Source organism: Triturus cristatus, chromosome 2_2 (genome assembly GCF_964204655.1).
Source record: "Triturus cristatus chromosome 2_2, aTriCri1.1, whole genome shotgun sequence".
Taxonomy (NCBI): domain Eukaryota; kingdom Metazoa; phylum Chordata; class Amphibia; order Caudata; family Salamandridae; genus Triturus; species Triturus cristatus.
In genome coordinates, this window is record NC_140582.1 from 452,456,143 (window position 1) to 452,483,619 (window position 27,477).

Here is a 27,477-nt window from a genome sequence, read left to right on the forward strand (position 1 = left end):
GATACAGGTGCATGCTACCAGCATAGGTAACAGAGTCCTTTGGATTGCTCTGCTTTTACATCTAAACCCAGAACTGAATCAGAAGCTGAAATAGGAGCAACATTTCTCATGTCCTGAGTCATATTGTTGATTTTCCTGATGGGGTGTGGCACCCTAAAGAATGACTCCTTATTATCTGTTTGGTTTTCATTTCTCTGGCAGCTTTGAGTTGAAGTGGTGTTTGAGGTATAGTGACTTGTTGTTTGATTTTAAATAACCAATTAGAGGATTATTGCCTCCAGTATCATTCTGGATCTGGTTTCCAGCAGGAGCACAGTAATTAGGTTCATTTAATTCTACTAGACTACAACGTTTATGAATTGAGAACACTGTGTTTACATTGTGCCTTGGGGAAGGTCTCAGAACAGAAAACTCAAGTCACGCCATGTAGTTTACATGCTGTTGCTTAAGACCCTATTCCTGTATTCACCTACAGTATTGCAGTAATTCAGCTGAAGCTGCCTTATTGCCCAGTGCCTCTCCCTTCAATAAGTTCTCAGAAAAGGTATAGGGGGAAACGCTTGCAATGTTATAATACAGCTGTTTGCACATCCTATGCCATAATATTACTGGAGCAATTAGCTACTAATTCCAATCTCACCCTGCCCTTTTGGCCACATGCATGCAGCCTACATGCCACCTGCCTCCAAATGTACCAAGGTGGAAACTGAAGACTGAGGAACTGACATTGTCACCCAGGGCCACCAAAGGCCAGAGATGTGTGAGACCAAAAGCGTGAAACTGTGGAGGTCCAATGAACTGTGGGCTATGTGCCTGGATGCCAACTCCTAGAGTTCATTGAGCACATTCCAGTGCAGCAATGATAACACCTCAAAATGGCTTTCTACTGTTAGACCACGGTGTACATATGGATGGTTATGCATTCAGACGCTTCTTTACCAAGCTACCATGTTCAAATCTACCACTATCTTGCTTCCTCTATGGCCTTGCATCTCTTACCGGCACACATGTCCCACATGCTCCTATGCACCATGCCTCTGTCTTTCTCTTATTGTCTACTGTCTTACACCCTTAGCTGATGTGCATCTACCACTGCCCTACACTCATTATTGTGCCACATCCGCCATCATCCTGTATACCTCCCAGCCCTGCATTATCCACTCCTTCTCATGTCTGTTCCCATTTGTCCTTCACTCCTGCAAGTTCATCATTACATGAAATCACATGGATGTGAGCCGGCCCTGAAGAAACTCTCCACCGACCCTAGTGAGCTCAAGAATTGGTGCCCCATCTCACTACTACCTTTCTCTGCCAAGGACCTGAAGAAAGCAATCAACTGCCAGCTCACAAAGTACCTCAAAGAAAACAACCTGCTTGATGCCTCTCAAACTAGCTTCCAGTCCAACCACAGCACGAGACCGCCCGCACGAGACGAGACATTCTAACAAGCAATACTGCAGTGCGTGTGGTGTGGTTGATGGTCAATCTGTGTTGATATTGCATTGAGGGTTGCAACAGCATGAACGTATTGGATTCTGAGATTTTCTGTGTTAACAAATGTAAAGGATGTAAAGAGGAGAACTAGGCGCATGGTGAACTGCATGGGGTATTACCATGGGTGGTGTGAACTTTCTGCTCAGTGTCTCTCAAAGTCAGTAATGGTGCATGGATTTTCCGTCCCCAGGTTAAACTGAGTTTTTCTTCTTGGACTGCGCCCATCCACTGTAAAAAGTAACATTTCAGGGCTTAAGGCTGTTGTCTTATTAAAGTAACAACCGTGCTGAAAGCTGTATGAGCATGTTGGTTTTGAAAAAATGCGGTCTTGGTGTAGGCCAGAATAGAACACAAGCTCAGGAGTTCACACAGGAGAAAGTGTAGTTCTCGGTGCAGCACACAGTAGATGGTGGTTGGCTAAGGTGCAAGATGGACCTGAAGGCCTTCCACAGTGGAACAAAGTGCAGAAGCAGCTGTTAAGCTTGTGATCCTGAAACAGCAGAAAATGTTCTCGTGGGTGAAGGACAAAGCATGAGAGTGTGCTTCAACTAGAACAGAGTACATCAGAAGGTGGTCTGACTGAACTCATAGTAAAGTTCTTTGGCTCAAATTAAGGAACCAGAAGGGGGTCACTTTGATCCTGGAACAGCAGTAGAGAGTTTCCAGTGGGAGTTAGAGTGCATCACAAACTATCTTCTTAACCAAGGCAAAAAGAGCTTGCATTTACATATCCCCTCCACAGAAGAGCTGAAGTGCAACCATGCAAGTGTCAGTGCTTATGCATATAGTATTGCCCAGCGGATGTATGTCGTTACAACGCACACTTTTACAACGCATGCACTTACAACGCATTTTTTACAACACAAAATCCATTACAACGCACTACACTTACAACGCATGACACTACAACGCATTTTTAAAAACTACCTTTACAACGCATACCATTACAACGCATAATAGTAAATTGCATTTAAGGTAAGTATTAGATAGTATAGGGGTAAAAATTACTTTTCTAACTCCAGGGGGTGCAACAGTAGGGTAAGTGTTGGATAGTATAGGGGTAAAAATTACTATTCTAACTCCAGGGGGTGCAACAGTAGGGTAAGTGTTGGATAGTATAGGGGTAAAAATTACTATTCTAACTCCAGGGGGTGCAACAGTAGGGTAAGTGTTGGATAGTATAGGGGTAAAAATTACTATTCTAACTCCAGGGGGTGCAACAGTAGGGTAAGTGTTGGATAGTATAGGGGTAAAAATTACTATTCTAACTCCAGGGGGTGCAACAGTAGGGTAAGTGTTGGATAGTATAGGGGTAAAAATTACTATTCTAACTCCAGGGGGTGCAACAGTAGGGTAAGTGTTGGATAGTATAGGGGTAAACATTACTATTCTAACTCCAGGGGGTGCAACAGTAGGGTACGTGGTGGATAGTATAGGGGTAAAAATTACTATTCTAACTCCAGGGGGTGCAACAGTAGGGTAAGTGTTGGATAGTATAGGGGTAAAAATTACTATTTTAACTCCAGGGGGTGCAACAGTAGGGTAAGTGTTGGATAGTATAGGGGTAAAAATTACTATTCTAACTCCAGGGGGTGCAACAGTAGGGTAAGTGTTGGATAGTATAGGGGTAAAAATTACTATTCTAACTCCAGGGAGTGCAACAGTAGGGTAAGTGTTGGATAGTATAGGGGTAAAAATTACTATTCTAACTCCAGGGGGTGCAACAGTAGGGTAAGTGTTGGATAGTATAGGGGTAAAAATTACTATTCTAACTCCAGGGGGTGCAACAGTAGGGTAAGTGTTGGATAGTGTAGTGTAATATTATGCGTTGTAATGGTAGGCGTTGTAATGGAATGCGTTGTAAAGGTAGTTTTTAAAAATGCGTTGTAGTGTCATGCGTTGTAAGTGTAGTGCGTTGTAATGGATTTTGCGTTGTAAAAAATGCGTTGTAAGTGTAGTGCGTTGTAAAAGTTGCGTTGTAAAGGTTGTTCCCCTTGCCCAGCCATTGCTCTGAGGCTCATGCCTTTGGGTAGAGCAAAGGAGTAAGAAAGGCCATGTGTGACCTGCAATGTACCAATATGCTGTCTACGGCCTTGCAATGGGGTTTAGTGACACCTAAAAAGTTCCACGAATAGATGTGTACCTTTGGCGCTGCACATGCAGATGCCCCTGTATCAAACCCTAAACAGGGGGGCAGTGTGGGGATGCACCAATATCTAGATGGACTACAGTAGATTCTTTATTGTCTGTACCAGTTTTGACACGTCAGCTAAGCACTTCAGCCCTGCCACCAGCTAAAATCTTGCTAAAGGGAGCTTGGTTGAGTAACAATATCAATTTTTTGTACATCACTATAGTATCATGTTAATATCTAGTAAGCTCTCTTCCTAGGTCATTATGTCAACAGTAAAAGTATGGTTACTTGTGTTGTACAGAAGTACCTTGCTATTTAACAAGATAGTCTCACAAATGTACTGCTATAACATAGCTCTCTGTTGGAATCCAATTAAATCCCTTGACCTTTGACAGTTTTTCTAGATTATTTATTAATGCAATGCTAATGTTTAATAGCTTTTGAAGTAAACCAACAAAGCCTGATGCTGTTATCTGCTCTAATTTTTCTCAGCAATCATGACTTAATAAATCTACAGTGCTCATAAAGTGTCACAGTTGCCCCAATGAATTTCAGATACATGTCCTTCATCAGGGATTTAGCTTGATGTTACTTTTACGCATGAATAACTTTTCATGGTGTTCATACATGCTATGCTGCGTGTTCATGGACGGCTTTTATTCATGGCTGTGCCCCCCCACAGTTAATGGATTTAAAATAAACTCCGTCCCACTTTTTTAATGGTTCCACATGTCCAACTGCCCTGCATTCACCCCTCTTCAACTTCAGATACTGTTCCATATTCTTCTCAGGTCCACATACCTTTTTATGGGTGGTGCAAGCAATTCATGAATGACGTAAGCAAGTTTGAGAATATTTCTGGCCTTGATAGGGAGCTATTTCAGTGGCTTCAAATTTGGAGTAATGGGATTGACCTTTCTTGGTCCATTGGCCAGCCTGGCAGGACCTTGCAGAGCAGCTTTGACAGGAGGCAAGGGAAGCTAGGGACTTCCTCTAAGTAAGGAGTTGTTCAATCTCGGTAGCATCAGGGATAAAATCCTGTGCTTGAATAATACACCAGGATGAATTGTTTAATTTCTTACAGGAGTCTTAGCTGGTACTGTGCTCCTTAGGCCTGAGAGAGGTGTGCACGGAATTTAAATTCCGACCCAGGATAAAACATTGTTGCTTGGCTCTTTCCACAACGTATTGGTGGCATTCAGGCAATGAGTAAGTCTTGTGTATGAATGGTGAAGTTGCCAGGGGAGATGAGGAGAAAATCAGTTTTAAGAGCATTGAACTTTCGGTGTATGAGAGACATCAAACACTGGGTCTGGAGGATAATGTGATTAGGCGAGGAAATTTTCACATATATTTCCCTGTCATCAGTATACAAATGACATACATTTGAGAGTACTTGAGAAAGAAGGTGAGAGGTTCCATGTTTGAAGAGAATAGGAGAGAGAGAATGGATTCTTGTGCATCCCCTTGAAAGAGCCTTGAAGGGATGGAGAGTTTTTTCTTTTTTATATATTGACACCGATTTTCAAGCTAAAATGGGAACCATTTAATGACTGCACAACTTATGCCCATTTGTTCCTTTCGGATTTTTAGTAGAGTGGTATGGTTCAGCATGTCAACGCCAACGTTTGACCTGAAAGATTAGAAAGCAAGAGTCACCTTTGCAAGGATAAGAATTAACAATGTGGGGTACTGCAGCCTCTGGAAGGCATCAGTTTATCAGTGATGCCCCCTCCTCCCCGGCCTGGACAGAAGCAACCCATCCCACGAACCAGGAAGTGAACACTGCGCAACCAGGTCAGAAAGACCTCCTTACCCTACGCAAGGTAACACATTGTCACCTCTCCTTAGACATCACTGGCTGCCCCACCACTGATCTGCCTTAATGCCTCTCAGGCCTTCATACATATCAGAACATTTTAAATGACGTAAATACCAATCATGTTACCTTACTGGCGAAATTTACACAATGCCCCCTGTCATTATAATCACTTTAAGATTTGGGGTTTTAAACCTCTTCATTGTGTAGTGTAACAGGTTATTCTTTTGGAGGTGGGTGACAGCAATATTGATGTTGGAGGTAATGGTATTGCATTTTCGAAAATATGTTTATTCTTTATATCAAAGGTAAGGAATGAGGAGATGAAGAATGTGCCTTCGATCTCTGATCCACTTTTGGGTCTTCTTGGTTGGCCTGCAGTCAATAATCTACAGCATGGAAATGTTAAGTGGATGAGAAAGCAGTGAGATCAGTCCACAGTAGTTGGAACCTCTATTTTAAGCCATTCAAGCACTTGGGCTTAGAACACTGTTGGATGAGGTTAGCTGCGGGTATTGATTTTGAAAGGGGGGATTCAGTAAGCTGTTCAATGAAGGTTATGTTTACCCTAGGCAAGTGACAGATGTGTATGGTTTAGTGTCTTTAGGTTTCACCTTTTTTATTTCTACTGGTCAACTTTAAAAGTGGGAAAATGTGTTAATTATCAGACTGCAATCTATGTACTTACTGTGAGTAACTGCAATATCCAACCAGGTTAATCTATCTTATGGAGTTAATTTATAGAACACAGGTAAGTGATTCCTCTCAGGCTGTGCTTTATGACACCATTCAGGCTCCTGTAGAATCCTTAATTGGATCAGTCAGATCTTACTGAATAAAGCACTAGTATACATGCCAATTTCCTAAAGTAGTGTAAAAAACTAATTTAAAAAACTTACAAGATAGTCACTTGAAACAACCTTGTTATAGGGAGGAAGCAAATCATCTTATGCTTATTATTAGATAATTAACCAGCAGATGAACCTCCTTCCATTTTGCAGAGAGAAGTCTAATCAAGAGCAAAGACGCCCTGTAAAATATTTTTGGGTATAATTGTATTCCAGGATCTCGCTAGTCTCATCTTTGTAATTTCATCATTTAAACAGCAGTCTATTAGTACAATTCTAACATTCTCACTATAATCCTTTATTGTCATTGAGTGAAATACAAGAGCGTTTGTGAAACAATGTATTTTTTGTGTGCTTCCTATATCACAAAATCTATAATCAAATGTGGCCATTGTTTTTTAAAATTGTATTATCCAAGTATTCACAATGGGTTCAATGCTTCATCTTAATATATTTTAGTTATTTCTAATTTTATATTGAATAGTTTTACAGTTTTGATAACCCCATATTCTGATGTTTACAGTAGTGTAAACTCTCCATCTAATAGCCTTTGAAGAAGAGAGAAAATATTTGGGTGAAAAGGTAGAGAAGACTACAAATCAAATTACGCTCCTCTGTCATTAATCTCTCTTCCTCTCTCATCCAGGGGGCATTACTGCTTACATTCATTCTGTCCAGTTTTTAAATGATTCATTTCCGTTATCCTTCTCAAACCTTTTGCTGTGTCCAGTATTTACGACGTTCTGGACCACATCACTCTAGATACAGGTGCATGCTACCAGCATAGGTAACAGAGTCCTTTGGATTGCTCTGCTTTTACATCTAACCCCAGAACTGAATCAGAAGCTGAAATAGGAGCAACATTTCTCATGTCCTGAGTCATATTGTTGATTTTCCTGATGGGGTGTGGCACCCTAAAGAATGACTCCTTATTATCTGTTTGGTTTTCATTTCTCTGGCAGCTTTGAGTTGAAGTGGTGTTTGAGGTATAGTGACTTGTTGTTTGATTTTAAATAACCAATTAGAGGATTATTGCCTCCAGTATCATTCTGGATCTGGTTTCCAGCAGGAGCACAGTAATTAGGTTCATTTAATTCTACTAGACTACAACGTTTATGAATTGAGAACACTGTGTTTACATTGTGCCTTGGGGAAGGTCTCAGAACAGAAAACTCAAGTCACGCCATGTAGTTTACATGCTGTTGCTTAAGACCCTATTCCTGTATTCACCTACAGTATTGCAGTAATTCAGCTGAAGCTGCCTTATTGCCCAGTGCCTCTCCCTTCAATAAGTTCTCAGAAAAGGTATAGGGGGAAACGCTTGCAATGTTATAATACAGCTGTTTGCACATCCTATGCCATAATATTACTGGAGCAATTAGTTACTAATTCCAATCTCACCCTGCCCTTTTGGCCACATGCATGCAGCCTACATGCCACCTGCCTCCAAATGTACCAAGGTGGAAACTGAAGACTGAGGAACTGACATTGTCACCCAGGGCCACCAAAGGCCAGAGATGTGTGAGACCAAAAGCGTGAAACTGTGGAGGTCCAATGAACTGTGGGCTATGTGCCTGGATGCCAACTCCTAGAGTTCATTGAGCACATTCCAGTGCAGCAATGATAACACCTCAAAATGGCTTTCTACTGTTAGACCACGGTGTACATATGGATGGTTATGCATTCAGACGCTTCTTTACCAAGCTACCATGTTCAAATCTACCACTATCTTGCTTCCTCTATGGCCTTGCATCTCTTACCGGCACACATGTCCCACATGCTCCTATGCACCATGCCTCTGTCTTTCTCTTATTGTCTACTGTCTTACACCCTTAGCTGATGTGCATCTACCACTGCCCTACACTCATTATTGTGCCACATCCGCCATCATCCTGTATACCTCCCAGCCCTGCATTATCCACTCCTTCTCATGTCTGTTCCCATTTGTCCTTCACTCCTGCAAGTTCATCATTACATGAAATCACATGGATGTGAGCCGGCCCTGAAGAAACTCTCCACCGACCCTAGTGAGCTCAAGAATTGGTGCCCCATCTCACTACTACCTTTCTCTGCCAAGGACCTGAAGAAAGCAATCAACTGCCAGCTCACAAAGTACCTCAAAGAAAACAACCTGCTTGATGCCTCTCAAACTAGCTTCCAGTCCAACCACAGCACGAGACCGCCCGCACGAGACGAGACATTCTAACAAGCAATACTGCAGTGCGTGTGGTGTGGTTGATGGTCAATCTGTGTTGATATTGCATTGAGGGTTGCAACAGCATGAACATATTGGATTCTGAGATTTTCTGTGTTAACAAATGTAAAGGATGTAAAGAGGAGAACTAGGCGCATGGTGAACTGCATGGGGTATTACCATGGGTGGTGTGAACTTTCTGCTCAGTGTCTCTCAAAGTCAGTAATGGTGCATGGATTTTCCGTCCCCAGGTTAAACTGAGTTTTTCTTCTTGGACTGCGCCCATCCACTGTAAAAAGTAACATTTCAGGGCTTAAGGCTGTTGTCTTATTAAAGTAACAACCGTGCTGAAAGCTGTATGAGCATGTTGGTTTTGAAAAAATGCGGTCTTGGTGTAGGCCAGAATAGAACACAAGCTCAGGAGTTCACACAGGAGAAAGTGTAGTTCTCGGTGCAGCACACAGTAGATGGTGGTTGGCTAAGGTGCAAGATGGACCTGAAGGTCTTCCACAGTGGAACAAAGTGCAGAAGCAGCTGTTAAGCTTGTGATCCTGAAACAGCAGAAAATATTCTCGTGGGTGAAGGACAAAGCATGAGAGTGTGCTTCAACTAGAACAGAGTACATCAGAAGGTGGTCTGACTGAACTCATAGTAAAGTTCTTTGGCCCAAATTAAGGAACCAGAAGGGGGTCACTTTGATCCTGGAACAGCAGTAGAGAGTTTCCAGTGGGAGTTAGAGTGCATCACAAACTATCTTCTTAACCAAGGCAAAAAGAGCTTGCATTTACATATCCCCTCCACAGAAGAGCTGAAGTGCAACCATGCAAGTGTCAGTGCTTATGCATATAGTGTTGCCCAGCGGATGTATGTCGTTACAACGCACACTTTTACAATGCATGCACTTACAACGCATTTTTTACAACGCAAAATCCATTACAACGCACTACACTTACAACGCATGACACTACAACGCATTTTTAAAAACTACCTTTACAACGCATACCATTACAACGCATAATAGTAAATTGCATTTAAGGTAAGTATTAGATAGTATAGGGGTAAAAATTACTTTTCTAACTCCAGGGGGTGCAACAGTAGGGTAAGTGTTGGATAGTATAGGGGTAAAAATTACTATTCTAACTCCAGGGGGTGCAACAGTAGGGTAAGTGTTGGATAGTATAGGGGTAAAAATTACTATTCTAACTCCAGGGGGTGCAACAGTAGGGTAAGTGTTGGATAGTATAGGGGTAAAAATTACTATTCTAACTCCAGGGGGTGCAACAGTAGGGTAAGTGTTGGATAGTATAGGGGTAAAAATTACTATTCTAACTCCAGGGGGTGCAACAGTTGGGTAAGTGTTGGATAGTATAGGGGTAAAAATTACTATTCTAACTCCAGGGGGTGCAACAGTAGGGTAAGTGTTGGATAGTATAGGGGTAAACATTACTATTCTAACTCCAGGGGGTGCAACAGTAGGGTAAGTGTTGGATAGTATAGGGGTAAAAATTACTATTCTAACTCCAGGGGGTGCAACAGTAGGGTAAGTGTTGGATAGTATAGGGGTAAAAATTACTATTTTAACTCCAGGGGGTGCAACAGTAGGGTAAGTGTTGGATAGTATAGGGGTAAAAATTACTATTCTAACTCCAGGGGGTGCAACAGTAGGGTAAGTGTTGGATAGTGTAGTGTAATATTATGCGTTGTAATGGTAGGCGTTGTAATGGAATGCGTTGTAAAGGTAGTTTTTAAAAATGCGTTGTAGTGTCATGCGTTGTAAGTGTAGTGCGTTGTAATGGATTTTGCGTTGTAAAAAATGCGTTGTAAGTGTAGTGCGTTGTAAAAGTTGCGTTGTAAAGGTTGTTCCCCTTGCCCAGCCATTGCTCTGAGGCTCATGCCTTTGGGTAGAGCAAAGGAGTAAGAAAGGCCATGTGTGACCTGCAATGTACCAATATGCTGTCTACGGCCTTGCAATGGGGTTTAGTGACACCTAAAAAGTTCCACGAATAGATGTGTACCTTTGGCGCTGCACATGCAGATGCCCCTGTATCAAACCCTAAACAGGGGGGCAGTGTGGGGATGCACCAATATCTAGATGGACTACAGTAGATTCTTTATTGTCTGTACCAGTTTTGACACGTCAGCTAAGCACTTCAGCCCTGCCACCAGCTAAAATCTTGCTAAAGGGAGCTTGGTTGAGTAACAATATCAATTTTTTGTACATCACTATAGTATCATGTTAATATCTAGTAAGCTCTCTTCCTAGGTCATTATGTCAACAGTAAAAGTATGGTTACTTGTGTTGTACAGAAGTACCTTGCTATTTAACAAGATAGTCTCACAAATGTACTGCTCTAACATAGCTCTCTGTTGGAATCCAATTAAATCCCTTGACCTTTGACAGTTTTTCTAGATTATTTATTAATGCAATGCTAATGTTTAATAGCTTTTGAAGTAAACCAACAAAGCCTGATGCTGTTATCTGCTCTAATTTTTCTCAGCAATCATGACTTAATAAATCTACAGTGCTCATAAAGTGTCACAGTTGCCCCAATGAATTTCAGATACATGTCCTTCATCAGGGATTTAGCTTGATGTTACTTTTACGCATGAATAACTTTTCATGGTGTTCATACATGCTATGCTGCGTGTTCATGGACGGCTTTTATTCATGGCTGTGCCCCCCCACAGTTAATGGATTTAAAATAAACTCCGTCCCACTTTTTTAATGGTTCCACATGTCCAACTGCCCTGCATTCACCCCTCTTCAACTTCAGATACTGTTCCATATTCTTCTCAGGTCCACATACCTTTTTATGGGTGGTGCAAGCAATTCATGAATGACGTAAGCAAGTTTGAGAATATTTCTGGCCTTGATAGGGAGCTATTTCAGTGGCTTCAAATTTGGAGTAATGGGATTGACCTTTCTTGGTCCATTGGCCAGCCTGGCAGGACCTTGCAGAGCAGCTTTGACAGGAGGCAAGGGAAGCTAGGGACTTCCTCTAAGTAAGGAGTTGTTCAATCTCGGTAGTATCAGGGATAAAATCCTGTGCTTGAATAATACACCAGGATGAATTGTTTAATTTCTTACAGGAGTCTTAGCTGGTACTGTGCTCCTTAGGCCTGAGAGAGGTGTGCACGGAATTTAAATTCCGACCCAGGATAAAACATTGTTGCTTGGCTCTTTCCACAACGTATTGGTGGCATTCAGGCAATGAGTAAGTCTTGTGTATGAATGGTGAAGTTGCCAGGGGAGATGAGGAGAAAATCAGTTTTAAGAGCATTGAACTTTCGGTGTATGAGAGACATCAAACACTGGGTCTGGAGGATAATGTGATTAGGCGAGGAAATTTTCACATATATTTCCCTGTCATCAGTATACAAATGACATACATTTGAGAGTACTTGAGAAAGAAGGTGAGAGGTTCCATGTTTGAAGAGAATAGGAGAGAGAGAATGGATTCTTGTGCATCCCCTTGAAAGAGCCTTGAAGGGATGGAGAGTTTTTTCTTTTTTATATATTGACACCGATTTTCAAGCTAAAATGGGAACCATTTAATGACTGCACAACTTATGCCCATTTGTTCCTTTCGGATTTTTAGTAGAGTGGTATGGTTCAGCATGTCAACGCCAACGTTTGACCTGAAAGATTAGAAAGCAAGAGTCACCTTTGCAAGGATAAGAATTAACAATGTGGGGTACTGCAGCCTCTGGAAGGCATCAGTTTATCAGTGATGCCCCCTCCTCCCCGGCCTGGACAGAAGCAACCCATCCCACGAACCAGGAAGTGAACACTGCGCAACCAGGTCAGAAAGACCTCCTTACCCTACGCAAGGTAACACATTGTCACCTCTCCTTAGACATCACTGGCTGCCCCACCACTGATCTGCCTTAATGCCTCTCAGGCCTTCATACACATCAGAACATTTTAAATGACGTAAATACCAATCATGTTACCTTACTGGCGAAATTTACACAATGCCCCCTGTCATTATAATCACTTTAAGATTTGGGGTTTTAAACCTCTTCATTGTGTAGTGTAACAGGTTATTCTTTTGGAGGTGGGTGACAGCAATATTGATGTTGGAGGTAATGGTATTGCATTTTCGAAAATATATTTATTCTTTATATCAAAGGTAAGGAATGAGGAGATGAAGAATGTGCCTTCGATCTCTGATCCACTTTTGGGTCTTCTTGGTTGGCCTGCAGTCAATAATCTACAGCATGGAAACGTTAAGTGGATGAGAAAGCAGTGAGATCAGTCCACAGTAGTTGGAACCTCTATTTTAAGCCATTCAAGCACTTGGGCTTAGAACACTGTTGGATGAGGTTAGCTGCGGGTATTGATTTTGAAAGGGGGGATTCAGTAAGCTGTTCAATGAAGGTTATGTTTACCCTAGGCAAGTGACAGATGTGTATGGTTTAGTGTCTTTAGGTTTCACCTTTTTTATTTCTACTGGTCAACTTTAAAAGTGGGAAAATGTGTTAATTATCAGACTGCAATCTATGTACTTACTGTGAGTAACTGCAATATCCAACCAGGTTAATCTATCTTATGGAGTTAATTTATAGAACACAGGTAAGTGATTCCTCTCAGGCTGTGCTTTATGACACCATTCAGGCTCCTGTAGAATCCTTAATTGGATCAGTCAGATCTTACTGAATAAAGCACTAGTATACATGCCAATTTCCTAAAGTAGTGTAAAAACCTAATTTAAAAAACTTACAAGATAGTCACTTGAAACAACCTTGTTATAGGGAGGAAGCAAATCATCTTATGCTTATTATTAGATAATTAACCAGCAGATGAACCTCCTTCCATTTTGCAGAGAGAAGTCTAATCAAGAGCAAAGACGCCCTGTAAAATATTTTTGGGTATAATTGTATTCCAGGATCTCGCTAGTCTCATCTTTGTAATTTCATCATTTAAACAGCAGTCTATTAGTACAATTCTAACATTCTCACTATAATCCTTTATTGTCATTGAGTGAAATACAAGAGCGTTTGTGAAACAATGTATTTTTTGTGTGCTTCCTATATCACAAAATCTATAATCAAATGTGGCCATTGTTTTTTAAAATTGTAACATCCAAGTATTCACAATGGGTTCAATGCTTCATCTTAATATATTTTAGTTATTTCTAATTTTATATTGAATAGTTTTACAGTTTTGATAACCCCATATTCTGATGTTTACAGTAGTGTAAACTCTCCATCTAATAGCCTTTGAAGAAGAGAGAAAATATTTGGGTGAAAAGGTAGAGAAGACTACAAATCAAATTACGCTCCTCTGTCATTAATCTCTCTTCCTCTCTCATCCAGGGGGCATTACTGCTTACATTCATTCTGTCCAGTTTTTAAATGATTCATTTCCGTTATCCTTCTCAAACCTTTTGCTGTGTCCAGTATTTACGACGTTCTGGACCATATCACTCTAGATACAGGTGCATGCTACCAGCATAGGTAACAGAGTCCTTTGGATTGCTCTGCTTTTACATCTAAACCCAGAACTGAATCAGAAGCTGAAATAGGAGCAACATTTCTCATGTCCTGAGTCATATTGTTGATTTTCCTGATGGGGTGTGGCACCCTAAAGAATGACTCCTTATTATCTGTTTGGTTTTCATTTCTCTGGCAGCTTTGAGTTGAAGTGGTGTTTGAGGTATAGTGACTTGTTGTTTGATTTTAAATAACCAATTAGAGGATTATTGCCTCCAGTATCATTCTGGATCTGGTTTCCAGCAGGAGCACAGTAATTAGGTTCATTTAATTCTACTAGACTACAACGTTTATGAATTGAGAACACTGTGTTTACATTGTGCCTTGGGGAAGGTCTCAGAACAGAAAACTCAAGTCACACCATGTAGTTTACATGCTGTTGCTTAAGACCCTATTCCTGTATTCACCTACAGTATTGCAGTAATTCAGCTGAAGCTGCCTTATTGCCCAGTGCCTCTCCCTTCAATAAGTTCTCAGAAAAGGTATAGGGGGAAACGCTTGCAATGTTATAATACAGCTGTTTGCACATCCTATGCCATAATATTACTGGAGCAATTAGCTACTAATTCCAATCTCACCCTGCCCTTTTGGCCACATGCATGCAGCCTACATGCCACCTGCCTCCAAATGTACCAAGGTGGAAACTGAAGACTGAGGAACTGACATTGTCACCCAGGGCCACCAAAGGCCAGAGATGTGTGAGACCAAAAGCGTGAAACTGTGGAGGTCCAATGAACTGTGGGCTATGTGCCTGGATGCCAACTCCTAGAGTTCATTGAGCACATTCCAGTGCAGCAATGATAACACCTCAAAATGGCTTTCTACTGTTAGACCACGGTGTACATATGGATGGTTATGCATTCAGACGCTTCTTTACCAAGCTACCATGTTCAAATCCACCACTATCTTGCTTCCTCTATGGCCTTGCATCTCTTACCGGCACACATGTCCCACATGCTCCTATGCACCATGCCTCTGTCTTTCTCTTATTGTCTACTGTCTTACACCCTTAGGTGATGTGCATCTACCACTGCCCTACACTCATTATTGTGCCACATCTGCCATCATCCTGTATACCTCCCAGCCCTGCATTATCCACTCCTTCTCATGTCTGTTCCCATTTGTCCTTCACTCCTGCAAGTTCATCATTACCACTTCCTTTCCTGACTCGTCTTCCATCCCCATTCTTCATGTATTGCATTACCTACTGCCCCCAGAGTCCAATTGGTTATGTCCTATCCACTCCCTTGTCCCCTTTGCCCTGTATTCAGAGCCAAGGCAATTTCCCACCTTGAGGCTAAACATCAGATAGGATATGGCTGGTACATAGATTTTTCTTATCTGACTGACCTGCATCTATTTCTGTTAAACTGAAAATGCTCCAAAACTGTGTTCATGCTGCTGCAGCTATATGGGTGAAAAAGACAAACCTGGTATGATGCAGTCACAAAGGAAGCATTTACTTATTTCCTGTTTTTCTGCCGAAGGTGCCATGGAGTGAAGAAAGAATTCTTAACTTATCCCATTGTAGTACAAAATAAGGCATGTGAGAACTGCACTACTTTTCTACCATTCTACTGACATGTTAGGGGCCAGTTCAAGAAAAAGTAGTAAATCAGCATCCCTCGATGTATGTCTGCTTGCAGATTTTCTGCAATCTGGAATTCACCAATACTATCAATAGTATGCCTCAAAACTGCACCTGGCATAGGACTCGGAATGCCAGTTGACTCTTCCTGCTGACTCCCATTCCAATTGTGATGAGTTCTCTATAGTGGAGAAGTGCGGATAAGTGGTATGGAGCCCCTATGCAAACACAAACTTGTATTTTCTCCAATGGGTAAATATTTTTCCAGTGGATAAAGTATTTTCCCTACACCTTCATCAATTAGTAGATGCTTCAATTGCTTACCGGCAATTGCATTACTCTGAGTCGTCTTCCCTCGCTTCTATTCATTACTGCATTGAGGCAACCTTGCCTCACCAGACATCCATACCACGTTATTTTTCCATACAATAATGAGACTCCTCCCCCTCGAACCCTCACGAATATACCACGTAACCTGACCACAACCCCAAATTGGTTGGCCTGGACCACCTGGGAGGGAAGGAGGGACGTACGTAATGAATAGAAGCGAGGGACAACGACCTAGAGTAATACAATTACAGGTAAGTAATTGAAGCATTACCTCATCGTCGCTTCCATTCATTACTAGACCCAGGGGCCTACACCTACGACCCAAACACCACAGATATGCCAAGAACCAAAAAATCTGAAAAAGATAGGCGAAATACAGGGTGGGGAGGCTCAGGAGACACGAAAAAAGAGGGAAAAACAATTCCTGGTCCGCACGAAATGGGAAGCAACCTCATGACGAAAAGAGAGAAGAGGCTACAAAACTTCCCTCCTAAAAAATTATGCCTGAAAGAAAAAGCTTCGAGCACACACAAACGCAAAGCCGAAGAAACAGCCAACAAAACGTTCGCCAAAAGGGAGGGAGGAACCATAAACGCCACCAAAGCCCAAAGACAGACCCCAAGAAGGGAACGCATCCCAGGAGAAAGAAGAACATCCAACAAAACCAGGAACAGATGACCCACGAAACGTTCCACAGTTCACAGACTGCACCAAGTTCCTTCAAAAGCCACAGTAACAGCCCATGGAAGCCCAAGGGTGGCGACATCCAACCCCAAAAGAAGCACTGGCTTGCAGAAGCACCAGCACATCAAAGAAGCAGAAGGAGGGTCCACACCGTCAAGCCAACACCACAGCCAAAGGTACACCAGGGCTGCACGAAAGATCCAGGAGTAGACGAGCGCCAAGAAGGGAGCAGAGACGGAGCTAAATTAGCCCAACCCCCGTATGCAGCAAGCCGAGCCCTGACAGCGAGGGCCACAACCGGCCAGCAGAGATGTCACACTGACCCCCAAGAGTAGCCAGAGTCAGTATGCCAACCCAAAAGAAGAAGACCATGCCCCACAGATGAGGGGAGAAGAGAGGAGGGCCAGCCGAACCAACTCCGGCTCACAACCCCCAGGCCACAGACCCAGAGAACCTCAGAAATTAGCAACACCGGGACCGAAGGGAACAAAGAACCAGCCCAGAGGAAACAGGAAGGCAGCAGCAACAAGCCCAGTACCCTCAGGAACACCCCTGCAACAGGCAAAAGGCAAGACCAAGCATGCACACAAGGCACCCATCGAATCAAAAAGACCTGCAGAAGGACAGTGAGGTGCCACCAGACCACGGGGCACCAAAGCAGCTAGAGCGCCCGCACTGCCATCCAGAGAGACACCGCCCGAACATGCGCTAACAGTAGACCACAGAGGGGACCAAAACAGCCATGAGTCTGAAAGCGCAAAATGCCCAGAACAGGGGTCACAAACAAACCAGGAACCAGAAGGACACATGCAGTCAGGAAGACCCCGGTGACACCAAGGGAATGCTCCCACAGCGACCCCAACGGAGTCCCAAAGAAGCCCCTAGACGAGAAGCCATGACCTAGGAATACCCACAGGAAGGCTCCAGAGATGGGCAGGACAGATTGCGCAGCACAGTCGGACCCACAGCCAACAACCCAAAGGACAGGGAGCAAAGCACCAAAGATGGAGCGGGTGAATAGCACAGGATAGCAGACCATAGTAACCCCCACTAAGGCCCCCAGTGAAAACGACGGATGAAAAACACAGTGCGGGCCACAGCCAGAAAGGCATGGACGCCACCGAGTAGTTTAGGTGCCACAATACCAGAACTGGTTGAAATTGCTTAAAAGCCATCAGAACCACAGAAGGCTACAAAGCACAGGAAACATGCATCCAAGAGAAAACTGTCAAAGCAATGGTCGACATTGCAGCACATCAGTATCCATATCCTGTGAGAGCCGAACCATTAGAGGCACAAGACTCACCCTGGAACTAAAGCTCCTTGGACATAAAGCAGCAGGGCATAAGAGGAGCCCATGAACAACAAAAATGGGGCCCAAAGAGCAGTACAGCCAGGCGCAAACTTACAACCACCAAATCCCCTGGGGTGAGCATGCAAGGCCACACCATAGAGAAAGCAGGACTTGAACCAAAATCTAGCCAAACGAGATTGAAGGGAAGTGAAGAAATCATTTAATCTCCCCGTGCCTGAATGTGTAATGTAAATACGGTGCTCATGTAAAGCGCTCCAATACCTTCGGGTCGAGTTCGTGCTATATTAATATGCAACAAAAGAAAGAAAAAAAATACAACTTCCAGTACGCATATAGCAGCCACCCCATATGTCAAACAACTAGTCAGTGACAAACAGAGTTGGCTAGGGCCCCAGAGGCTCAGCACACCCAATGCAGACACAAAAAACAGAAAGACCCCACCGTGCAATGCCCAAAAAGGCACAATCTACAGGAAAGCCACAACATAGTGACAGGGCCAAGACCCTCCAGCATCACTAAACGGAACACAGGCAATGACAAGCAACATAGAAAAATGGAGCCGGCAGGTGCCTATGAGCACAGAAAAATGAGACCACAACCCATGGCCTGCTAAACGTGTGCCGCACCACAAGAAAAGAGAAACACGAAGCATGAGCAACAACAACCGGGCAGGCTGTGCCCCTGAGAAACAGCCACAACCAGGACACCCACACTGGACCACATAGAGAGCCTCGCAGGCTGAAGAGCTAGGCGCCAAGGAGACACCGCATCCCCGGCCTACCAGACATGCCCATCCTGGCCGGAGGAAGGCACCGCAGACCTCCGGCTTTCCAGAGAAGCTGAATCCCTGCCCACAGCTAGTCCGCCATACCGCAAGCAGATGCCAAAACACAACAAGGGCTCCCAGGGGTTCCAAAGCACATGCCAAAAAAGCCCAACCACTCCCAGAAGCTCTGACGCTAGCGAGAAACCCTTGAAAAGAATACCAGTAGATGCTTGAAAAAGTGGATTCAAGTGCTGAAAACAACAAATCTGCACAAAACACCTCAAGATTGAAGAGCGCAACGTGCAATTGGAGAAAGCTAATGCACACAGAATTCCGAATCCTGGGTGGTTGACATGAAGGAGCAGTTCTAGGCGAATGAATTCTCCCAGAGAAACATTTCTGTACCAATATAGGGTTATTGGAATTTAGAACCCCGCAAACCCCAAAGGGGTTCCTTGGCTCGCGGCCAACCCATTCAACCCTTCTCATGGTAAGTATCTCCATAATCAGCAAATAAACACCAGAAATGCACTACAGGAGTAGCACTGGGGATGCAACACACAGCAGCAGTATAGTGTGTCACCAGAAGCCAAGGAGTCTTCTAAATGCACCTCCCCACAGTCAGCAGGAGGAAAGCAAAGCAGACCCCGGCCCGGAGGCAACAGAAAGGTGAAGGGTGGAGGCCCAGATACTGCCATACCACAGGTAGACATCTCCTCTCTCAAGCACTTGCCGTACCATCTGCAGGCTCTGACAATCGTCCTCAGATCAGCTGCACACCTCAGTACGGCAGCAGTCCTCATCACGGCTGCACCGCAGGCCAAGAGGAACCAGGAAGCCCAAAAGGGCGGGCACCGGAAAGAAGAGCCTCAGCCAACAGGAACTAGTAAAGCGCTGTCTCACCAGCATGCACAGAACACGCCATGAGGACTGCCCCGTGGCATCCCCTGCCGCAACGCATTATGGGAAACCAGCAGATCGGGCCGGCACTGCAGTGCCCGACTAGCACATAAGTCCAACATCCCACGAACAGTGAAGAAACAGCGGCAGCACCGCACACGGCTGGCACAGTATCGTGCAGTCTGGCAAGACAAAATTAAACTAGGAGGATTCAAGGGGTAGGGATTGTTTTTTTTTAATGGAAAAATCATATGGTATGGGTGTTTGGTGAGCAGGATTGCCTCAATGCAGTAATAAAGGGAAGCGAGGGAAGCGACAATGAGGTAATGATACTTACCCTTGCCATCCTGGAAACGGAGTTACTCTAGCCCATGGCTGGAGTAAATCTCCTACTATTTCCAAGGTGGCAATGAATCAGATTTGAGTCTGAGAAAAGCTACAAGCATCCACGTTTGTAGGCTTTCCCAAACCTCTAAAGTAAATCGCATATTGAAATGCCCATTTCCCACCCCTTGAATAGGATTTATGAGTGCAGGTTTGACCACACTCATGGTGGAGACACTGCACCTCTAAAACCATTTATACTTTGCAGGAAACGCCATTGTGGATCCCTGGTAGGTGTAAAAATGCAAAATTACCTTTGTGAATCAAGCCCTGTGTGTCGAATTGACAGTGAAGGTATGTATGTTGGGGGAATGGGAGTTGTGGATTGAAGGATGTCATTCTATACCCCAATGCTGTTTTATCAGCTGAGCTCAATGGATGTATCAAACAAAGTGAGCACTGGTAGTGCTAATTTAAGGCAAGGCCACTGACACAGTTTTGAACTTACAGATGTCTTAAGGAGCCGAGGGTCTGGAGCAGTGGTATTTTCTACCTTAGACCGTGCTAAGGGTAGTTTTTCTCTGGAGCATTGAAGGAAAGTGCTGCTTTTGGCTAAAAACATAGCAGAATTTGTTCTCATCTCTAAAGTATTCAAAAGAACAAAATACAGTAGTATACTACAAAGCAAAATAACAACACAACATAAAATTACCTCTACTTCCCTCGACCCAGTCATAACTAATGAGGTATTCCACTTGACAGGAAACAAAACAGGAAACGCTTTTAGGCTCCACCCACCCTCCTGTCAGGGGCTATAATTACATAGCCAACAGAAAGCACATCCTGTTTTGTTTCCTGTCAGTGGACCTGACGGGGATGCTGGGGTAGGTTCTGGGCACTTACCTGCTTCGTGTTGTCCTGTAGTTTTCTCCTCTGCTGGGCTCTGGGGGCGCTCATGGACTTTTGTGGGAGTTCCTTGAGTCGGGCTGCTTGTCTTCCTGGACTCCTTCAGGCTCCTGGTTGCCAGTTCTGCTGGGCTGCGCTGGTTTCCTGGGATCCTTCTGCTGCTGCCGGGTGAGTCCTTCCATGCACTGGGGCCCACCATTGTTGTGGTGCCTTCTCTTTGCCTCGGATTTCCGTGTCCCCGGTGCTTCTGGTGATCGACTATCTTGCCGTCACCGGGTGTTTACTCCTGGCGCATTGCCGCTCGAACGCGGACCTTTACGAAGCGCCTGGGATGGGGACCGGACGCTCCGTGTGCGGGCTGCTTCCCTGGGTGCACGGACGTTTTCGGAGCGCCTGGGATGGGGTCCGGGTGCTCCGTGTGCGATACTTCCCTGGGAGCACTCGGGTATGGCCCCGAGTGCTCCACGGTGCTGTTTCTGGCCGTTCTGGCGTGGCCTTTGTTGCGGAGTGCTCGGGGTGGGGTCCGGGCCCTCCGTGTGCGGTAGTTTCTCGGAGTGCTCGGGTTTGGCCCCGAGTGCTCCACGGTGCTGTTTTGGCCCGCTCTGGCGCGACCTTTGTTGCGGAGCGCCCGGGGTGGGGTCCGGGCCCTCCGTGTGCGGTAGTTTCTCAGAGTGCTCGGGTTTGGCCCCGAGTGCTCCACGGTGCTGTTTTGGCCCGCTCTGGCGCGACCTTTGTTGCGGAGCGCACGGGGTGGGGTTCGGGCACTCCGCGTGGGGCACTTTCTCAGGAGCACTCGGGTTGGGTTCCGAGTGCTCCGTTTGGCTTGTCTGGGTCCCGCTGTCTGTGTAGTGCGCCTGGGTGGGCTCCGGTTGCACTGTGATGCCGTGGTGCTCCCTGACTTTCGGGCTGCAGTTTGGTGTGTTTTTCGGCCTTCGGCGGCCGCGATGTGTGGTAATATATGTTTGGGTCCTGACCACACCCCCTCCCGCCTCGCTTTCGGTTCAGCTCAGCTGTTTTTTGTTGTGGGCGGTTTCCTGCTTTCTTTTGTTTAAAAAGGGGGGGGGTCGCCTTCTGTTCTGTTCCTGCCTTTGATTGGCTTGTTTCATTTGCTGTTTGTTCGTGATGGGGAAGCATCACAAAAAGCGGAAGCATGTGCCTCCTGTTTCCTCTTCCTCTTCCCCTGCGGACAGTGGGGATTCTGCCCCTACGGGGAAGCTAGCCAGGTTGGATGACGGCAGATTGAGGCACCTGATTTTGGAGACTTTGTCTGATCTGAAGTCCTCCAAGAAGTCTACTGGGAGTCGTTCTGGTGAGGGTGATGCCCTCTATTCGGACATTTCTTCTTCCGATTCTTCTGATGAGGCTTCCTTAGGTGCGGTGTATCTGAAAGGCAAATATGTTTCCAAGGAGTTGTTGCCTGACCTGCTTTCTCATGTGCGTGAGAACATGGGTTTTCCGGATGATGCTGTGGCCAGTACTTCCTCGGATGCTGTTGTGCCGCAATTTCGGAAGCCTGTTGCTACTTCTCTTCCCATCCATCCCTTTGTGATGGATGTCTTCTTGAATGAGTGGAAGGACCCGGGTCACATTATGATGCCGTGCTTCATGCCGAAACTTGGAGGAGTCCTTTCCTGAGTCGGTGCATGTGGATTCCACTGTCGCAAGTTTGGTGGGTCGTCCTTCTATGGCGGATGATAACATCCTTCGTGATGGTGTGGATAAGAAGATTGACTCTGCGTTGCAGAAGTCTTATGCTGGTTCTCACCTTGCCATCCGTTCTGATGTCTATGGGGCTTATGTCGCTAAATCTCTGTTGACTGACTTTAAGACTTTGTTTTTCACGATGCAGGAGGGCGGCAGTTGCCCGGACTTGCTGGAATCCATGGAGCATCAGGCCGAATTCCCCTCGGACATTGCCTTCGATTCTGCGCGCGCTTCTGCCTTGTCCTGTGGTTCCTCTATCGCTGCTCGTCAGAATCTGTTGTTGAAGGGTTGGAATACGGACGCCGCCCAGAGGTCCATGGCTTTGCGTTTGCCCTTTACTGGCCCTCGTCTCTTTGGGGATGCTCTTGAGGATAGGCTTCATAAGGTGTTCAAAGAGCATAAACATTCTTTTTCCTTCCATCGGCAGCCTTCTCGTAAGGATTTTTCTTTTTCTCATGCCAAGACTTTTCGCCAGCCTTCCAGGTTTCATCAGTCCTCCTTTAAAGGCCCAAGAGGTGTTGGTAGGGGTTTCCCTCGGAAGCTCCAGAAGAAGCCTCCCTGTGATGCTGGACAGGGGCCGCAGCATTCCTGACTATGCCACCCCAAAGGTCGGTCGCGCTGGTGTTGCGCCCGAGGTTGGTGGGAGGTTGCGGTTGTTCCTTCCCGCATGACGTCTGACAACCTCCGATCAGTGGGTGCTGGATGTCCTGGAACGGGGGTATCGGATCGAGTTTCTGTCCCTTCCTCCTCCCTCGGGCGTGGTGTGGACTCTGACTCCCTTGAGCCGGTCCCGTCGTCAGTCCTTGGTGAACGCTGTTCAAGCTTTGCTCTTGAAGAAGTCGATTGTGCCCGTTCCCCGTTGGAATGGGGTCTGTGGACCTATTTGATTGTCTTTCTTGTTCCGAAGGTCACAGGAGGGTTCCGGATTGTCATCAATCTCCGGAGTCTGAACTTGTTTGTCCGGAAGATCCCTTTCAAGATGGAAACCTTGCAGCGGGTGGTTTTTTGATTCAGGGCGGCTGGGTGTTTGCTATGCTGGATCTCCAGGACGCTTATCTTCATGTGCCTGTGGCTCTGGAGGATCAGATGTTCCTGCGCTTCTGCCTGGAGGGTCGTCACTGGCAGTTCTGTGTCCTTCCGTTTGGTCTCCGGTCCGCTCCCCGCGTATTCACCAAGGTGGTTGCTCCCTTGCTGGCCCATCTTCACCTCCTGGGTGTGTCTGTGTTCCCCTACCTAGATGATTGGCTGCTCCAGGCTCCTTCCCCGGCGGTCTTGTCTCGGCACCTGTCCTTGACCATCCGTACGCTAGAGCAACATGGATTTCTTGTGAACTTTCCGAAATGCCAGCTACTTCTTGCAACTCGGAGGACTTTCATAGGGGCCGCCTTCGATTCGGTCCTGGGCTAGGTGTTCCTTTCGGATTCCTGGCTTCGGCGTCTTCAGTGTCTGTTGCGGGGGTTGTTGTCCCGGGCTGCGGCTCCCCTCCTTCAGTGGCTCGAGGTTCGGGGTCATATGGCTGCTACTGTCTTCACAGTGCCCTGGGCCAGGGTTCATCTTCGGCCTCTGCTGTGGCATCTTCAACGTTGGGTGCCGTTTCCAGTTCTGGACTATACTCTCTCTGTGCCGGTGTCTCTGGAGGTGGTGTCTGCTCTCCAGTGGTGGCTGGATTCCTCCAATCTCTCCAAGGGGATGTGGATTCGCCTGCCGCCTCCATTGGTGTTAACGACGGATGCCAGTTATGTTATGTTATGTTATCTGGTGTTTTATTGAGCGCTCAGCTACTCAAGCAGAGTGTCCCGGCGCTGTGTACTGCTGGGGAACCCATCCTGGCTTTCCCTGTGAGATGGTCCCTTACTGGGCATCTCCAAGGTGAAGACCAAGCATCCCCGGCGCTGATGGGACCGTTAGCGGAGATTAAGCAAGCTATTGCCCAGAGTCGCTGAGTGTGATCCATGATTAGAGTAGGCACCGAGGCGAGAATTATCGAGTCCGCTGACCTTAGCCCAAGACCCTGCCGCGTCGGGAATCGAACCCTGGTCCCTGACCGACCTCTGCTTCCGGGTCTGCTGCCTCTAACCAGTGAGCTACACCACTCCACGTCAGTGCGTCCGGTTGGGGGGCAACTCTGGGTCAGTGGTCTGTTCAGGCTCGTTGGCTCCGGGTGGAGTCCCGCCGGTTGTCAAAATAGAGGGAGCTGTCTGCAGTGGACCGTGCTCTTCATTTCTTCCAGGATCGTCTACTGGTCCTGTTGAGATCCGACAACTCAGTGACTGTGGCTTACATCAACCACCAGGGCAGTACTCGCAGTCCTTCATTGAATCTGGTGGCCTATGCGATTGCGGGTTGGGCGGAGTGTCATCTTCTGGCCATCTCTGCTTAGCATATCCGGGGTGTGGACAATGCGGTGGTGGGTGCCTTGAGTCGCAGGTTTCCATCTTCTCTGACCCTGTGTCTCTCCCCCAGGATTTTCCAGATGATCTGTCGGAGGTTCTGGACTCACCAGCTGGACTTGTTTGTCTCCCGGGCCGATGTCCAACTCCCACTCTTTTGTTCTCGGACTCCGGAGTTGGGTGCTTGGGGGGTGGGGGCGTTGTCTCTTCAGCGGCCCCCTTGGTTGCTGTACGCCTTCCCCCTGATTCCTGCCTTCTTGCTGAAGGTCCAGCGGGTGGGTGCCAGGGTGGTGGCTGTCTTGCCTCACTGGCCTCGGAGGTCCTGGTTCCCGTTGTTGTTGAGCCTGGCGGTAGACCCTCCTTGGATTCTTCCCCACTACCCATCTCCCCTGAGGTCTCCCTCTCCCTCCTTCCTGGTCCCTCTCACCCTGGCGGTCTGGAGGTTGGACGGTTGTCTCTTGGAGTCCGGGGTTTGCCTGATCACCTCATCACTGTGATGCAAGGGTCCCGTAGGAGTTCCACTTTGTCCTCCTACTCTAAGCATTGGGCTTCTTTCTCCTCCTGGTGTTCTGGGCTTGGTCTCTCTCCTGTCTCTTGTCCTATTGCTTCAATCCTTCAGTTTTTTTGGGATGGGTTTCAGAAGAAGTATGCCTTGTCTACTCTGAAGGGGCAGTGGGCTGCAGTTCGGGCTTTCCGGAATCCGGCTTTGCTCCCGTCTTCGGATGGGTTGTTGGTTTCCCGGTTGTTCCGGAGTTTCTCTCTGTCCTCTCCTTCTACTTGTTTTCCGGTTCCTCCTTGGGATCTTTCTTTGGTCCTGGGTGCTCTACAATCCCCTCCTTTTGAGCCCTTGGAGACTGTGGACCTTAAATTCCTCTCTTTTAAGGTGCCTTTTTTGGTTGCTGTTACTTCTGCTCAGTGGTTGGGTGAGCTCACTGCCTTGCGTTGTTCTCCTCCCTTTTTGCGTTTCTTGGAAGATGCGGTGATCCTTTCTTTGGATCCTGGGTTTGTTCCAAAGCTTCGTTCTTGTTTTCATTGCTCTCAGGAGTTGATTCTTCCTTCTTTCTGTCCTTCTCCTTCCTCGCCTGCTGAGTTGTTGCTTCACTCCCTGGATGTGAGATGTGCGTTGTCTGTTTATGTTGCCCGCACTACGGGGTTTCGTTCTTCAGACTCTCTCTTTGTGACCTTTGGTCTGGCTGGTTGGGGTAAGGCTGCCTCCCGTCTTACTCTGGGTCACTGGATCAAGGCTGTCATTTCTCTGGCTTATCAGGGCTCGGTTTGCCTTGCCCTTCTGGGGTTCAGGCCCGTTCCACTAGGGGTGTTTCTGCTTCCTGGGCTGCTTTTCAAGGGGTTTCCCTTGATGAGATCTGTCGGGCTGGGACTTGGGCGTCTGATTCTACTTTTGTACGGCACTATCGTCTGAATTGTTCTCTGTCTGACCGGACCTATTTTGGTTGTGGTGTGTTGCGTGCTGTGAGGGTTGATCCCCCCTGATTCTGTGTTTTTATTAAACGTTTCTTCACTTGCTGCACTCCACTTTTTGTGTTCGGTCTCTGTTCTCTGTGTGGGTCGCCAATGGCCTGCTTGTGGGGTTGCTTTGGTATGCCTCATTAGTTATGGCTGGGGCGAGGACGAGGGACGTAGAGGTAATGCTATGATTACTTACCGGTAATCCCCATTACTCTTAGTCCTAATCATCCTCGACCCAGTCACACTTCCCACCCGCCCTCCCTGTTCAGGCCTTTGTTGCTTGGTATGTCGGGATGCGCTTTCTGTTGGCTATGTAATTATAGACCCTGACAGGAGGGTGGGTGGAGCCTAAAAGCGTTTCCTGTTTTGTTTCCTGTCAAGTGGAATACCTCATTAGTTATGACTGGGTCGAGGACTGTTACAGTGCGGAACATCAAATTCCCCCTTCGGCACAGACCCACTACCTCGGCATCCAATTCACTCAAATACATTCATTGGTGGGGCCCAAAACACCAATATACTTACACTCCGTTGATCTGTTTTTCTGAGGGAAAATACGCTTCCAAACGCTGACATGAGAGGAATACCTTTACCTTACCCTTAAACTCATTGACCTCGGACTTCTTACGATATCCCTCTCATAAGGAGATGGATCATTTAGTTGTTATTTATGATTTTAATGAATAATGCTCGTCTATATACACATTTCTTCTTTACCACATTTCTCTTATTCAAATAATCGACACAACACATTTGTCAATTAATCAAATATTCTTTATCTAAATTATATTGCAAGAAAATTAGAAGTGATCATCAGCATTTCAGAGCATCATATTTGCCTATTCTGGCTAAAGTCGTCCTCTAAGTCAATCAGTCAAAGAAGAATTTATTCAGCAAAGTTAGCCCGCAATTCAGTCTCTCAAAGATTCAGAACAGCTGTCCAGCAGTGTCACTGTCCTCTCCGTCAGCATAACATCAGGAAATCGAGTTCGTCGTAAAGTAGCGTTAGCTATCCTAATTTCCTACCTACTTTTATAATGAAAATAATATCAAAATGTATCAAGATCGGGGTTTAGAGAGTCCGGATTGGTCAACTTGGGTTTGTGAGGTGAAGTTCT